At 50.4% G+C, this 16,480-nt stretch overlaps 1 long non-coding RNA gene across 1 annotated transcript; it reads left to right on the top strand.

The window, feature by feature from the left end:
• The first annotated feature begins 9,029 nt into the window (after nt 1-9,029).
• LOC119112656 (uncharacterized) lies at nt 9,030-11,049 on the top strand. The gene is made up of 3 exons (XR_005095759.1): nt 9,030-9,046; nt 10,343-10,466; nt 10,855-11,049. It is a non-coding gene; the product is annotated as an uncharacterized LOC119112656 (long non-coding RNA).
• The last annotated feature ends 5,431 nt before the right edge of the window (nt 11,050-16,480 follow it).

Raw genomic sequence — 16,480 nt, 5'->3', positions numbered from 1 at the left:
CGCTGCTGGCTGGCCGGCTCGAGCAGAAGACGCGGGAGAACAAGACGCTGCACAGCCAACAAGAGCGCGACCGGCGCCAGGCCGAGGCGTACGCGCGCGAGAACGAGCAGCAGGCGCGCCGCGTTCAGCAGCTGGAGCAGCGAGTGAGGGCGGACAGCGCGATATGTGAAACTTGCAGCGGTGCACAAAAAAAAAAATTCTGCGTTAGAAATCGGTGCTGACGCCCAGTAATTTCTGGCCTGATAAACAGAGCGACACCTGATGTGCAGAAAGCTTAATGATATAAAAGCCAGCACTCAGGTCATAAAGGCAAAAAGGCCTCAGTGCTATGTTATATAATGACTTTCGCCTTTGGACGGCAGAGCATGATGTGGATGCTAGGCAAACTATGTCATAAGTAACTCATGTATAGATACGGGAGGCTATCGAGTAATGTCTACCCATAGGTTTGTGAGATCTGGTTTGTTATCTATAATTGACTGATGATATTTTTTGGAACGAGTTAAGCCTGTCAAGTGATGGTCATTCATGTTATCGACTGTGTGTGCCTGATATGCATCAGCCGTTTAAGAGAGCTGCGTCTGTTTGTTTAAGATAGTCAGCTCGTCGTCAAACCGTGACGTGTTTTTTAGGTGCAACAAATGCAAGGAGTTCTCGACAAGATCCGAGGAGTGACCGACGAGAGCCTGAGCTGTGCCCAGGAGTCCACACTGGTCACCGTGAAAGCGGCCGAAGAAGACACCCCTGCGCCCTGCCGGACCCACGAGGGAGCCCTCCACGCGCGCGCCGAGGTTCGCGAGGACTCGCCAGTGTTCGCGCGGGGCCCGCACAAGGCCACCATACCGGTGAACGGCAGCGGTGCGGCACGGAGCGGCGCCGGTGCGGCCCGCTCCGGCGCGCGGCGCGCGCGGCCAGCCCGCTGGCCTCGGAGTGGCTCGCCCGGCCGAGGCCGCGCTCGTTGCTGCAGCGGCTGCAGCTGTTTGGCGAGAGGCTGGGCGGAGCGGCCACACTGCAGAAGCCGCGGCCACCACGCAAGCCGGCCAGGCTCAGCCTGCAGCGCGCCACCAGCCTACAGCATCTCTGGAGCGGCGCCGGCGGCGGCGGCAGCGACGGCGGCGGCGGCGGCGCGCCGGCCGCCCCGGCCCGCCGTCCAGACCTGGCCATCAATGGACGGCAACCTAGAGGGGGTACGTCAGAGGACGCGCGGGCGGTCCGGCTGCCGCCACCAGATCACCAGCTTGCCGCGGCCCGGCCGGCTGGCGAGCCGCACGTCAATCCGGTGTTCCTCTGACTTGGGGACGTGGTGACCTGCGACCTGGACCCTGGACCGAGCATACGTGACCTGGGACGTGTGACCTGCGACCGGGACCCTGGACCAAGCATAGGTGACCTGGGACGTGTGACCTGCGACCGGGACCCTGGACTGGGGACATGCGACCTGGGACGTGAGACTCACGTGAGGATTTTTAGCTAGAACACATGGTCTGATTCGAGCTGGCCACGAGTCGGTCCTGGAAACTGGCACCTCAGATTAGGAGGACCTGTCGAGCATGGCCTGGGTGAGTCTTGAGTCCCTCACGCTCGTTATGTGGGATCGTATGGCACATGACCGCAGAATAGCGGGTGAAGCCCGGAACATTTGACCCGCGACCCAGGACCAATGCCCGATGATATAGTTTGTGACATGCGACTGTGACCTGCGACGTAAAACTAAATGGTGTGACCTGATACATATAACATTAAACCTGAAATTGAAATGTGTCATACTGATCTGAAACATGCAAGCTGAAAAGGCAAAGTCAACTTTCTAAGAGTTCTCTTGGCATCCAGCATGCTACGCGTAAGTGATAATGGCCTATCGTCTGGGTCGCTTGCGCTGGGACCTACGAGCTATAAACTGTGATCACCGTCGCCGAACTATGGATCTCGCGCCGCGCTGGGGCGCTGCCGTGAGACGTAAAACTTCGTGTGACGTAGTGTAAATGCGGCGTGGTGGTCGCTGACGTAGCATGAACGTTGCCAGGTGGTCGCTGACGTAGCATGAACGTTGCCAGTTTGGGCGTATGTTCGCACATGACTGTGTGCGGTTCTTGTACTCGGAAAATGATAGGCTCGCGCACTTACACTGTGTATAGGATTATTCATGCTGAAGAACACACGGCAAAGTATCTCCATATATTTGTGAGAGTATCGTGTATCTGCCACTCCTGACGTCATCTCAGCAAGCATGGTGGTCCAATGTTTACTTGGCACTGGAGCACGTGCTACTCAAAAGAGGCGTGCTCATCGTACCTGAAACTGCTGTCTAACCCCGACCTAACGTGCAAATGGAGAATCGCGTGTGTTGCCAATATGACCTTCAAATTATTATTGCTGATGCTGGAAATAAAGTACCTAGCCCTCACAAAACAAAGAATACGGATGTTTCATGTTAGAACTGGAATGTTCTAAGTACAGAAAGAGCCATGATGCAGCGATAGTGATACCACATTTAGTGCTAATGCTCCATTTACTCGAGCCTACCGGAGGCATAGTTACACCCCCTGATTATTTCATTAAACGCTGATTATATTTGTAACTGTACTCGTTGCCTAAGCAGTAACAGAAAGAGTATCGTATTGTTTGTGTGACTATGTAGCATACATGCTGCATGCGTGGGACAAAATATATGTATTTCCTCCGAGAGCTTTTTTCTCTGTGCATTTCATGATCGTAAGGAGGCCGCAGTATCTAACGCGTCGGATCGATGTTACCAAAGCACGGAACCAATGATACCAAAGAGACATCACGAGCATGTGTTCATTGCTCTGGAAACAGCACGATTGTTTGAGCGGGCCGTGCACGATAGTCGTAGGTAGGCCTCCGTGAGCCCTCCTGACGCAAGGAGCCCGACTGGCGGACCGTGCACGACAGTCACAGGTAGGCCTCCGTGAGCCTTCCTGACACAAGGAGCCCAACTGCTGCGTATTCGGACATGTCCGTAAATGGTGCCGATGGTGCCATTCGACAGGCAACCGGTCTTTCCATGACGAAGCCGCGCTTGCAAGACGCATTAATGCCACTCAGAAAATGCATTCACTGCACCGCACTGAACCACTGTACAACGCATTGGCCGGGCATAGAGGCAGCCCGGATTTCCATGGGCGTAGAAACAGGGAGGGGAGACAGAGGGCAATGAGCCCCACTCTTCAAGAGGGAAGGGGACAGCACTATCAACTACTCCCTTACAGGTTCAGATTCAATTTGCGTTTATCTTTTTCTTGCACTATCTTGAAAGCGATTTCGATTTACCTGGTTCGTCAGCCATCTTACTCAGAGCGCGGTGGACAAACACTGCTTCATGTGGTAAGTGGCAGCATGCACATGTACAGCGAAAGGAGACCTTTGGGGGCAAGATCTAAGCTATTCTGACACCAAATGCTCCCTTTTGTCTTTTTATATGGCCTTGATTCTCCTGCCTGCCTGCTCACAGTTCACCGCGGCATTGATTCATAAAGTGCAATACGGATATGTCATAGGCGTTTGGTGTAGCCCAGCGCGACAGGGAATAAGTAGGCGTTCTTATAATGCCAGTGTTTCATGTAAAACTCACAGGCACTACGTGAGATGTCGCGTGTGCAGGCGTTTCCCGTAGCTAACATTGCCACACTATTTTACCGATCGATGCATACATTTTTGGGCAGTTTATGAAAGGTTAGAACATTAGACGTTTCAAAAAAGGTCTGACTGCACCGGGCATGGATTATGCAATGGAGGCATCTATGTTGTTTGATTAGACCGTCAGTATTGCTATTTTACTTTTGCCTTAAATAATTAAAAACTTTACCAGCTCAGTATACGTGAGTCATGTGGCACACTGCCGTTTCAAAAGCACGATTTATTTAGATTACGTCTTCAGGGGGGTTGTGTACGTTCAAGTACGTGCGGCGGCTAGTGCGGTACCACTGCGGCTAACGACGCGATCAAGAATCCATGAGTTCCTGAGACCATTCTGAACGACGGGAGGTATTTCCAAACGGTTTTGGTTTCAGGGAGAGGGGTTTACCAAGTGCGCACATCGGACAGGTACAAAACAGTGCATCACCATGAACGATAAGTGCCATAAAGCGCGTGGAATGCCTAGTCTACATGTTATGATTCAATCACAATGCGGCGCCCTATGACAAAAAGTAGACTGCGGCAAAGTAAGTTTATTGGTCCCACACTAGCAGTTTCGAAGAAGAAGGTTGCTATGTCAGTCATGGACTTTACATTAAAAAAAGAAAATGACCGATATAAAGTGCGCAACTCTGCAAACATGAGCGAAAGTCACCGAGCCCGGTCTAATCAAGCGAGTGAATGTAATAAGAGAAGAAAATCGCACCCAGTGATTTTGCGTTCACGTCCGGCAGTGGCACTGCCAAGAGTGACTTGCTGACGACATTAAAACTAAATGGCCAGATTATGAAGGTACTGGTCGATACTGGAGGATCAGCGGACGTCATAGCCAAAAGGACTTTGTAAAACTGGCCAGCATCAAAGCGGTAAAGACGAACCGACGACTGCTGCCGTATGGATCGAGTATTCCGCTGAAGCTGGACAGTCAATCCTTTGTAACAGCTGCAGCCAACGATCGAGAAGTCCAGGGCTCATAGCAGCTCACGGATAAATCTCGCTCCTCAGTGGAATAACGGCAAGAGCTACTTGGTCTGGTGCCCAATGGAGGTTGCGTCAATTAAGTGACTGAAAAGGGACCCGCTAAGTTGTCGCTGGAACACGTCCTGAACGAGCACAAGAAACTTTTTGATAACAAACTGGGACGACTGGCGGACATCAAGGCCGGCCTCAGGTTGAAAGAAATGGCAGAGCCAGTGTTCAGGGGAGCGAGACCCGCGCCATATGAGCTGCAAGACGAAGTCGACAGAGAATTGAAAAAGTGGGAGGACTCAGGGCTCGCTGAAAGGACCGCACTGACTGGGGCACACCTGGGCACACCCCTGGTGGTAGTGCCGAAGCCCGGCTGAGGGGTGAGACTGTGTGGTGACTGTAAATTGACGGTTAACTCTCAGCTGAAAGTTCCGCAGCATCCCACGCCGTGCTAGGAAAACATTTTGACAAATTGACCGGTATGAAGAAAGTTTTGCTAACTGGATCTCAGCACGGCGTATCTACTGATGAGGCTGGACGGGAACAGTCAGCAGCTGACTGTATTGAACACCCCGAAAGGACTTCTAAAAATAAAACGCTTATCATATGGTATCTCAGCGTCGCCTGGCATATTCCAGAGCACGATGGAGAATGTGCTGGAAGGCCTCCCTGGTGCGACCTGCTTCTTAGATGACATCTTGGTGGCAGGCTCAACGGATGCCGAAACTCTTGAGTGGCTGAATGAAACTCTAAATATATTAAATAAATGGAAGTTCGTCTTGAAGGAGAAGTGTGAGCTCATGATGACGCCAGTTCAGTATCTGGAAGTAGAGCGGAGCGGTGAAGGCGTCAAACCAGTGAATAAAAAGTGGACCACGTGTTAAATGTACCAAGATCTCAGAACACCAGCGAGCTGAGAAACTTCCTGGGAACAGCAACCTTCTAGGCCAACTTTATGGCCCACATGTCCAAAGTGGTAGCTTCGCTACATCGATTGCTGAAAAAGGGGCAAAAATGGCAGCGGACGGCAGTCGAAGAAAGTCGCTTCCAGGCTCTTGCTGAAAACATACAAAATGTGCTGAGGAACTGCCCCGGGTGCCAGGCCGGACAGAAAGAGAGACCGGCAGTGTTTTTACACCCCTGGCAACACACACAAAACCCAGCGGGAGCGCGCCCACCTCGACTTTTGCGGAACCTTTCAGAGACTGCCACTATCTAGTAATGGTGGACAGCCCTTCCAAATGGCCAGAACCTGTCACAATGAAGAACATCACCCCAGAAGCGACAATCAGTGGACTGTCAAAGAGATCGTAAGATGGCGTCCAAAGTGATTCGAAGAATTCAAGATCAAGCTCGGCATCAAGCACATTCGGATTGTACCATATCGTTCTCAGTCCAACGGACTCGCTGAAAGAAGGCCTTCGTAAGCCTTTCGTTTTGTTTTTGTTTTTGTTTTGTTGCCATTATATGCCTGCTCTTAACGCATTGAAAGCTCTGTATTCTAGCTAAAGCTCTGCACTCTAGGTACAGCTCCGTACTCCGGGTATTATTAGGCTACCAAAGGTCCTACAAGGTTTCAATGCCAGAGAGTTGTCGCAAAATCCCCTAAAAAAAACAGTCTATGGAGCGCAGCTTGAGCGACGTGCTTCTTGTGTCCCGCCTTTTAACACCGTTGCATTTTCCCCGTCATGCAGACGACTCTGGCTGTTAAGCGTCACAATATATCCGGTCGGGCGATTAAGAGAAAACAACCAAAATGGCCAGCTGCGAGCGTTGCTAGTTGGATTGAGAATCCAAGCTTGAAAACCGCTTGAGCGTGAGCATTTACTTCTTTCCGCCACTGCCAACGTGAGAAAATGAACGTTACTGGCCAATACATTTGTACGCTGAAGTGCTTTGTTAAGTCCAAGGTCAAAAAGTTGCAGCCCCTACTGTTATCAAAACATAAATATCTTAAACATCCTGAAGCCTATCTAAGTGTGTCGTCATTGTCGCCACATCAGTCTTTAAGCGAGGCCATCCAGCCCGGCGAGAGTCCTTGACGGACCCCTGTTTGGCCACTAGCCAGCTCGCATTAAACAAGCTGTGATATCAACGACGTCGGCAGGTTGATCGCATCGGAGTTGCGTACAGTCGATCGTTTGCGAGTGTCCCCTCCCCCGGCTCACTGACAAACAAATCGGTCCCCTATGACAAACGGGCACGCTCATAACGCTCATAATGGCCTACAGTTCGTGATGTCTGCAAGTTTTATAAACGACACTACTTCTACTGCAAAAACTTACACGCGACACTACTGCTAAACGACAAAACTTATGCTTCAAAACGTATACTCGTCATTACTTTTACAGCAAACATGCAAGTCATTGCTTATACATGACTTTACTTCTACTGCGAAGACTTATCACGCGACATTAGTGCCCCGCGACAGCACTCATACTTAAAAATTTATAACCGTCATTTCCTCTTCTGTAAAAACTTATAGTCAGCGTTTATACACGACGTTATTTCCACTGCAAAGACATAAACACGACATTAGTGCTAAAGCAAAGGCTTGTGGTCAATGCTTTGCAGCATAAGCCAATGGTTGGTATATGTTTTCGTAACATATATTTTGCTGTGTGGCACTCATGTCGAAGGCAAGTTTTTGTAGTAGAAGTAATGTTGCACAAGTAAGTAGAGACTGCTTAAGTTTTCGCAGTGCATGCAATGATGCGCACCTATTTTTGAAGTACAGATTTTGTCGTGCGGTGCCTACTTCGCGATTATATGTAAACACTGTAGGTAATGACGAGCAAAAGTTCTTGTCGTCGTGCATAGGTTGTTGCAGTGGAAGTAATGTCGCGTATAGGCAAACTCTATGAGAGAGAGAAGAAGTAAAGTCGCATATAACTGATGTCGTAGCATTCTTGTCGGTAGAGTTCTTGCCGTAGCAATAATCTCGTGACACATGGTGGAAAGTAAGCCCCAACTAGTGTGATGCTGTCTGGTTGTGCCGGCCGAATAACGATCGAGCAAGCTTCAAACCCATCAGCTCCAAACTTCAAGCTCAGCCTGCACGCATGGAGACGTCACGCACAGCCTACGCAAGCAGGTCAGGCATCTGTGATCGGTGTGCCTGACTGATGGAGCTGGTGCACTATCCCAAATCATTGCAACCAGCTCAGATGCAAATAGTACCGGACACTGCGCAAACAAAACACCACGCTGCGACCGTTTCCGCTGTGAATAACCACGTCACCATAGTAGCTTCCTAACCCGCATCTGTCCTCCACCCGGGGTGCTCCGCGGCCGGCGGGCGTCACTGGCGCAACTGTCCTCCGCCTGGAGTGCTCCTAGCTAGCGGGCGTCACTGACACAACTGTCCCCCGCCCGGGGTGCTCCGCGGCCGACGGGCGTCACTGGCGCAGCTGTCCTCCGCCCGGGGTGCTCCGCGGCCGCGGGCGTCACTGGCGCAGCTGTCCCCGCCCGGGGTGCTCCGCGGCCGGCGGGCGTCACTGGCGCAGCTGTCCCCCGCCCGGGTGCTCCGCGGCCGGCGGGCGTCACTGGCGCAGCTGTCCCCCGCCCGGGTGCTCCGCGGCCGACGGCGTCACTAGCGCAGCTGTCCCCCGCCCGGGGTGCTCCGCGGCCGGCGGGCGTCACTGGCGCAGCTGTCCTCTGCCCGGGGTGCTCCGCGGATGGCGGGCGTCACTGGCAGTCAGTGCTGCAACGTGCCGGTCATGCCGCATCCGTTTAATAGCCGTCTGTAATTCCTGAGACAAAGCGTCGTCGTGTGGGGAGTTGATGAATCTCCGCAGCCACCTTCCACAAAGGTAAGATGCCTAAGGATATCAGGAATCGGCGATGATGAAGAATGAAGAGATAGCGGGTGCGGAATAGCATGCTTGCTGTCGATGTTCATCGCCATCACCCTCAGAAACGCGGCCATCAGTGGCGTTGTAAGCCTAACTTTTTAGCGACTATACGCCACGGGTACACACGTCACAACTCACTACCGCACAGCAGGAGTCCCACTTAACTTCACTTATTAATTTCCCGAGCTAGCGAAACAAGTCATCCGTTCAGTATATACGTGCGTGTAAAGTACGCGCGTTTGTACACTTGCAGTTACACGTGCGTTTCACTGCTGCTCCCCTGGTAATCAGCTGAAGCCGCGTTATCAAGGTGAAGATGGCATGAACGCAAACCAGCCCAGCTGCAGCTCCGGCGACCTCCTTCGGCAGTTGGGTTCAGCACGCACGGATCAGCAGCGCCCGGCGGCGGCATGAGACGAGAGTCCGCGGCGCGGCCGGACCTCGGGCGTGCCCAGAGGGCCCGACCGACACCACCTGACCCGGGACAGGTGCAGCGGGCGGGGCAACCGAGGTCAGGAGTGACGTCTGACTGCACTCAGTCACGGTCCAGCAGCTCACGCGTGAGGGTGAGCGACATCTGTATTGGTCTTCATGACTTATTGTGTGAAGGTGTGTTTGTGTGATGGTGCGTCTGTGTGATGGCGTATGTTGTGTGATGATGTTTGTCGTGTGATGGTACTTGTGTGGTGATATTTTTGTGGTGATATTTAAGCAATGATGTTTGTGCGATTATGTTTGTGTCGTGTTTGTGTGATGGTGTTTGTGTGGTGGTGTTTTTGCGTTGGATGGTGTATGGTGATGATGGCGATGATAGTGTTTAATGGTGTTTGAAGGTGTTTTGCGCGTTTGTGCCTATGATGCTGATGCTTTGCAAGCTTCTGCTCCATAGCTGAGTTTCCTATGCTGTTCGCTGAAACTGAGTCTGATTCAACGCTGCTATCTAAATATGCGTAATGCACATGTTGCGCATCTGCACTGCTCCTTGGATACGATCGTGTTTCCCGTTCAGCCCGCTAAGTCTGTGCGTTTCACATGCCGTTTCCTTGTTTCAAATGAGTGCGGCCTAGGACACATATCTCATACCGGGAATCTCTGTGCTGTTTCTGAGTAAGACGTACATCTGCGTACATCGGCGCGTCCGAGTCGTGCATCTGCGTACATTGGTGCATTTGAGTCGTGCATTTGCGATGTTTCGATACATTTCAATGAAATAATTTTCTTTATTTTTTAAAATTTGCTCTCGCGCCTCTCTCCGCGCATCTAATACGTACACCCCTGTGCTGTGCCCAGGGTACGCATGCGCTTGCCTGTTGCCCCCCTGGTAACAACGATGAGCATGTCTCCGTGCTGCTCATCAGACCTTGCACGCTTGCCATGCTTACTGCTTTACACATCAGGGACGGTGTTACTGGTTCGGCGTGTCTTTAGATCACTGTACTGGTTATGCCGACAGGCACAACTCTCCTTGAGGTTTTCTCTTGGAGTTTTTCGGGATTGGAGCTAAGTTGCAGAAATTACGTCCCAGAACAGCAGCCGTAAGGCTGGGAAGATTTGATATTTTAAACCACAGCCAGGTGCACTTCAATATGGGATAACAGCTGACAATATCGTCGCGAAGTAATGTTATGGCGAGCATTAGCTTGATAAATCGTCGCAGTTCTGCACCATTCATTCTTAACAAATCGTAAACCAATAGCCGGCCCAATTCAGCACCACGTGTAATCTTGAGATAAATCCCCAAGCGCTAGTGCAGAGGGGGAGCGCCTGTTTGTCAGATAGCAGCATTGAACGACTGATTGACCAATCGCGATCTGGCCTCTGTTTTCCGTGCATGCATTGACCTTCCGCTGTGGACCCATCAGATTTCCGGTCGGCCGGTGCGACAAAACGGACAAGCTCCGAAACGAAAAGCCAATAGTCCAGCCATGTTGACGCAAATAATTTTTGCCGTCGTTCTGATCGATGTCGCGAGCTCCTCGAACCAAGGTGTGATCGCTCAGAGTGTCTGCCTTCCCGGATTTGCTTTTATTATTATTTGCCTACATTCTAACACAGCAACACACGCAACTGACCTGCACCTTGCGTCATTTTGATCGTGCATTTCGCTGTGGATAGAGGCGTCATCATTTCGTATCGCCACAATTTCGCAGCGCTGCTTATTTTGCACCCCCGTACGCCGGTGCAGCTGCCTAGCTGACGAACGGACGGGGGGGGGGGGAGGGGTACAAGTCACATGCTACATCCTGCCTATCTTGTTCTAGACCAAGCTCCAAAGCCCCATTTCAGCTGCCTTGTGTGTAGATTCCCATGAAGTCTGCAGGGACGACAGAGCCATGCATCCGCGAGGCCCTGTCTTCGGTGTGGTGTTTTGCAGGCAGTTACACGGAGGCGTGCGGTAACCAGCCGTGTCCGTGGCCGCTGAAGTGCCAGCAGCACGGCGACGTGTACGTCTGTGCGCGCGTGCCACCGCCCACCTGCGCTGCCACCAGCTGCCCGTCCGGATTCGAGTGTGTTCTACAGCAGGCGCTATGCGACTCCCTGCCCTGTAACCCGCGACCCTACTGCGTCAGGTCGAGTGAGTAAATCCGCTCACAGTGCACGCTAGCACACAAACGTTTGGCCTAATGTGATAAGTTTGGGTGTCACGATGCTCCAAACGTAAGGCAAATTTATCGTCTCGTATGTCTCGCGCTGACTGTCACTGAGGACGACTGGCTCTTGACCGCTAACGGGAGCTAGGTGTGAACTGCGCGACTTTCCGCGCACTGATTATGTTAACTTGTTTCCGAATTGAGCGTCACCGCTCTCGACCCGTTTGACATATTTTGTTTTTCTGGTTGCGTAAGTCAGTACTTTGCTCAAGAGCAGTTGATGGGATGAATAAATACCCACTTGCTTTGTTGCTCGATGAGAACAGCGTCGTTGTGCCTGTTTATCATCCAAAATCTAAAAATCCCAAGAAATCGTCCAATACTCCTAGACAAGAGAGAATCACAATACCCAAGCTCACAAAATCAAAATCACGACATCCAAAGTTCAACATCAAGCGTTCATGACGTCCGAAGGCCGTAGAACAGTGCTAATGGAAAGCAATTAACTGAACGTTGTAATGCTGGATGTCACGACTATTGGATGTCATGATCTTAGACGTTCAACCTTTGGTGCTATGAACTCTGCCAATGGGCACGTATTTGGACGCATTTGGAATGATATGGGCACTGGATGCTACGCTCATGGGCGTTTTGGCGGTTCTACTCGGCGCCCCGCAGTGCCTGCATGTAATGTCTTTCTTAGATCTCTGTACGGGGTACTTGGAAATGGTCCCGGCTGACGCTGTATGGTTCGGTAAGACACACCAGCGACCCTGGCCGCCGCCATTTGCTGGGCATTGGACAGCCTGTCGCTGTGACCTCTTTGCGTCGTCATCAGCGACCCTGGTCGCCGCCATTTGTTTGTCATTGGCAGAGACGTCGGCTTCGTTAAGTCTCTGTGCCGTGCGAGCCTACGCCGCTCGCCTTCGGTCGTCGGTTGCTGTGAGGAAGCTGTACACATACATACCCGCCTCGTCATCTAAACGCCGTTGCGTATTTCGTGTATACGCTTCCCCGCTTACGTTTCAAACCTTTGCCATTACGGCATCGTGAGACCTCGCTACATTGTTGCATGTGCATAGCATGTAATCTGTTCAGAAACGTGATAAATAATGAGCTGCGACATCGCAAGGCCCTCGCTCATTCACACGGCTCGACGGGCCGAGTCATGTCCATGACCAAACCTGTACGCCATGCCCTCGTGATCTGTAGTCCACGCAAGGTGTCACCTTGGCTATTCTGTCCCATCATTTAGTCGCCAATGGCAGCGTCGCCAATCGTCGCTCTAAGCAACGCTTCCGTTGTATTTTCATTTGCCTTTTTGCAATTACTATTTTCAATAGATTTCATTGGCACTGAGTGATATACCAGTGGAATCGATCGCAAAGAGCTATTGTGAAAATGCAACTGGACCACTGTTTTAATCATTTCTCACGGCTGCATCTACAATCCATACCGTTTCAGTAGTAAATCGTGTCTATAGATTTTACTGTTGGCTTCAAACCCTTGTTTCTATAGCCTTGCAGCAGAATGTACAGTTAAAAATGCGTGAGCTACTTTCTTGGTGCATCTTAGCACAGATAGTGAGCATGCCGAAATAGAAGCATTTAGTTCATTTCAGTCGCGATCTGTAGTGACATGTTTTTCAATCCTCAGATGTTGCTCTGCTTCGTCTCCCATCCACTGCCCATCCACGTTGGGCTTTATGGTTATGAAACCGTAAGCTCTCCCCTCCCTCTTTCACACACTCTATGGCCGTCACTGACGTCGGAGCGGCGTACATTGTGCTTTTTAGAACGTCACAAGGGTTGTACCCGCAGCGAGTGCAGATGCCGCCGCCATCGGTGGCGAAATCCGCTCTCTACGATTGCAGAATCTATAAAAGAACTGCATACAACTTCCAGGGTGGCCACGAGACGTTCTCGAAGTACACTTGCTGGACTCCAGGATATCGCTCTCAAGGTTGCTAGGAGGCCTAGAAGTGGATTTTGGTCAACATTATCATAGACGCTATTGTTTTTGAGAAGTGCGAAAACCCATGGACTCAAGACTTCTCAGGAATCTGGATTAATTTCTGGGGCAAATTCCGGGGGAACGTCTTTCGGTTCGTTATTTGGCAACGAAAGGCATACGTATAGTCTGGTACCCAAAGTCTCCTTCAAAGGACGTGAGTCAATTTTTCGGTCCGGTGTTAAGTGTTACTCCAGTTTATTCGGTCCGGCTGGTTAAGTGCTACTCCAGTTTATTCGGTCCGGTTGGTTAAGTGCTACCAGTTTATTCGGTCCGGTTGGTTAAGTGTCGCTCCAGTTTATTCGGTCCGGTTGGTTAAGTTACTCCAGTTTATTCGGTCCGGTTGGTTAGGTGTTGCTTTAATTTTTTAGTTTAGTTTAGCGCTTTAGTGGTTTAGTTTAGCGCTTCGAGTGGTCCGTTCTGAAAACACTGAATTAGATGTACCTCAGGATAGCTAGGGCTACCTCGGTTTGTTGCCACCGCTACTCCGGGACTCAAACTTGTGCTCCGGCCTCTCAGATCCCTGAGGAATCTGCATCGCTCCGGACGAAATCTGCGAGCTGCTGCCGGTTCCGTTCTGCCGCCGTGTTGTCGAGCCGACCTGCGCAAACAAGATCAGCCCGCACGGACAGAAGTGCAGGGAGGAGCCCGTCGCCTGCTTCAGGCCTCCGTGTCCCGTGGACCTGGTCTGCGATTAGAGGCGCCTCCGGGGCTTTAATGCACCATCACCGGAGTCTGGACATCGCGTGGTTGATGTTCGCGGGGACTGGGAGCTGCCCGCGATCAGACATCTGCGTATCGTCTTTTAGCGGCCCGTCAGAGAAGAGATCTGCGGCCTGTGAAAGTGCGCTGTGCATTGTGTGGTGCGTGGTGTGTTGAGCTTGTGCTGCAGTCCTCCGGTTTTTAAAGTTCGGATTTTAAAAATGTTGTTTTATGGGCGCGGCTACTGTAGTGAGAGCCTGACCATTAAATATAATGAGTTTCGAAAAAGTAGTATTTATGTTCTGCTGCATCTGAGACCGCTGTCGGGCTTGATTTTTAGGGTTCAGCAAGGTGTTACTTAGGGCCCCAACTTTCGAAAATTATTTGAAACGCTGAGCAGAGGGAAACTGGTCAAACTTATTTCCACTTTTTTGTCTTAGTACTGGGAGGGCTAAGGTGACCCAACAATAGAAAACTGCGCCCCCTGGTGTTTATTTCAAGTTGATACCAATGAATGAAAACAAAGGTACATTCACCATTTTCAAAACACCCCTCCAACTTTCAGTTGTTTGATACAACCCTGCTACAATGAGATCTTACAAACATCTGCCACACTTTGCAGAATGGAAACATGGAGACCACAGGTATGCGAGTTTGACTATATAGCCTTAGTAGCTGAGTGCGCTGTTAAGTCGCAATGACGATGCACATAAAATAACGGCGGTATCTGACTCCGCTTAATTTTGGTCTGTTCCGCCATCAATTTGCTTGCATGCGTTTTTAACTAAGATAGTATAAATTCGATAACATCGAGCCAACCAAGACCACAAACACCGAGCCAAACCAAGACCACAAACACCGAGCCAAACCAAGACCACAAACACCGAGCGAACCGAGACCACAAACACTGAGCCAAACCAAGACCACAAACACCGAGCCAACCAAGACCACAAACACCGAGCCAAACCAAGATCACAAACACCGAGCCAACCAAGGACCACAAACTCCACGGATGAACTCTTATCAGCTGGCGTTTTTCTAATAGCCATTCTCGAAGGCAACTAGTTGATAAAAGGTACATTCATACAAAAATGTAATTACCGGAATTCATCAGTATAGAATCAAGTACCATGACCCACAGTGAAAATAAGCTTACCATTGCTCAACATGTGCTTGGGGACTGTGTAGATTTGCAGACAATGGATAGCGAACCGATTATCACTTGGCCGACTCACACTAGCGTCACCATTCCTGTTACGCATGTATTTGGTTTCTGACCTACATCTCATCTGTCTGACTTGTCACACGGTCGCTGGGTCTGACCACGTCTCGTTTCGATATCAACAACAAGGGTAACATGTGACAAGGAATGTGACAGGAATTTGCGGGTTTGACAAGCGAGAAGGACATGAGCTTGGCATAGTCAGATTATACAGTTCCATTCCGATTTTTTCAAGTCAGGTGTCTCAGCCGCTTTTGGCTTGCCCATTCGTTACATCTCTGTCAGGGGGCAAAACAAAAAAATGACAAAGAAAACCGTTGCCACTCGGGCAGCTGCGACACTTGCATACATTTTTAGGAGATCCTGTTCGTTGGATCTTTGGAATTATAACGGTGCTTCTGTCGCTCTAGCAGAGTATTGGAATATTTGAATGCGGTTGATTAGTGCACCATTCATAACAGACACCTGCGCCTAATAACTGATTATCATTAGCTTTATTAACCGCGGTGCTAAAATTTATTTTGACATATGATAGCACACCAACATGAAAAGTAAAAACAACAAAACAGAAACGGTGTAACGAACCTTTTTCGCCATACTCAGTTGCATCTATCTAGGCTAACGCATGCACCTTACCCGTTGGCTGGCGACCGCAAGTGTTATTCAATTCCATTTGCACTGCTGGGCGGAGAATCTCTTCACGCCACAGCGTGGAATGATTTTGGCGCTGGGTGGATGTTTTGATCGTTTGGGTGAGGAATCTCTTGACGCCAAAACATATACTAATTCAAGTATTGGATATTTCAATTATAGTTCTTAGAAGAACAACGGCCAGCATAATAATTCACACCTGATCAGAGTACGGAGATGCTCTGCTTTGTATTTATTCCGTGGTGCTTAACTTCATGCACGGGAAGTAGCACGATTTAGTCTAGGAAGAAATGCGTCTATGCGGCCTGGTGGCTGCATATCATTGAGCCCCAGCTATGGCTTGCTACGTTTTCTGGTCTGCTACAGTTTTTTGGTTTCCCAAAACTTGCAATCTCCTTCTTTGTCAGAGCTCCCATGTTTGGCGCGTCAATTACCGGCAGCAGTATAGGGTGTGTTTTCGGTAGCGAGGCGGCCAGCTCTAGCAACGGCCCCACACGACGCGCCGCCGGGTGGGCGTTTTCTGCGCAGCATTGCTCACCAGAAATTCCGTTGAAATAACACCCCTCAGTTCCACTTCATTGACATATGAGTGAGAGTGTTGCCATAAGCGTAAGTGGGAACGAACACCTTTGGCAGTTGGTATGATATGAAATAAATGCGTCACTGGAGGTCCACAAGCCAGTTTTTCGCGAATGTGTTCCAATTACGCCACTTTTTGCGCTGTTTGCTCCACCTTCCCGCGAGTGTTTCTGGTGCTCCTGCCCACATTTGACCTTTTCATGACTCATCAGGAATGCCTGACATTTCGGCACAGCCACAATAGT

This window comes from Pollicipes pollicipes, unplaced genomic scaffold (assembly GCF_011947565.3).
Source record: "Pollicipes pollicipes isolate AB1234 unplaced genomic scaffold, Ppol_2.1 Scaffold_7261;HRSCAF=8764_pilon_pilon_pilon, whole genome shotgun sequence".
Classification (NCBI taxonomy): Eukaryota; Metazoa; Arthropoda; class Thecostraca; order Pollicipedomorpha; family Pollicipedidae; genus Pollicipes; species Pollicipes pollicipes.
This window is presented reverse-complemented; position numbering and strand designations above follow the sequence as displayed.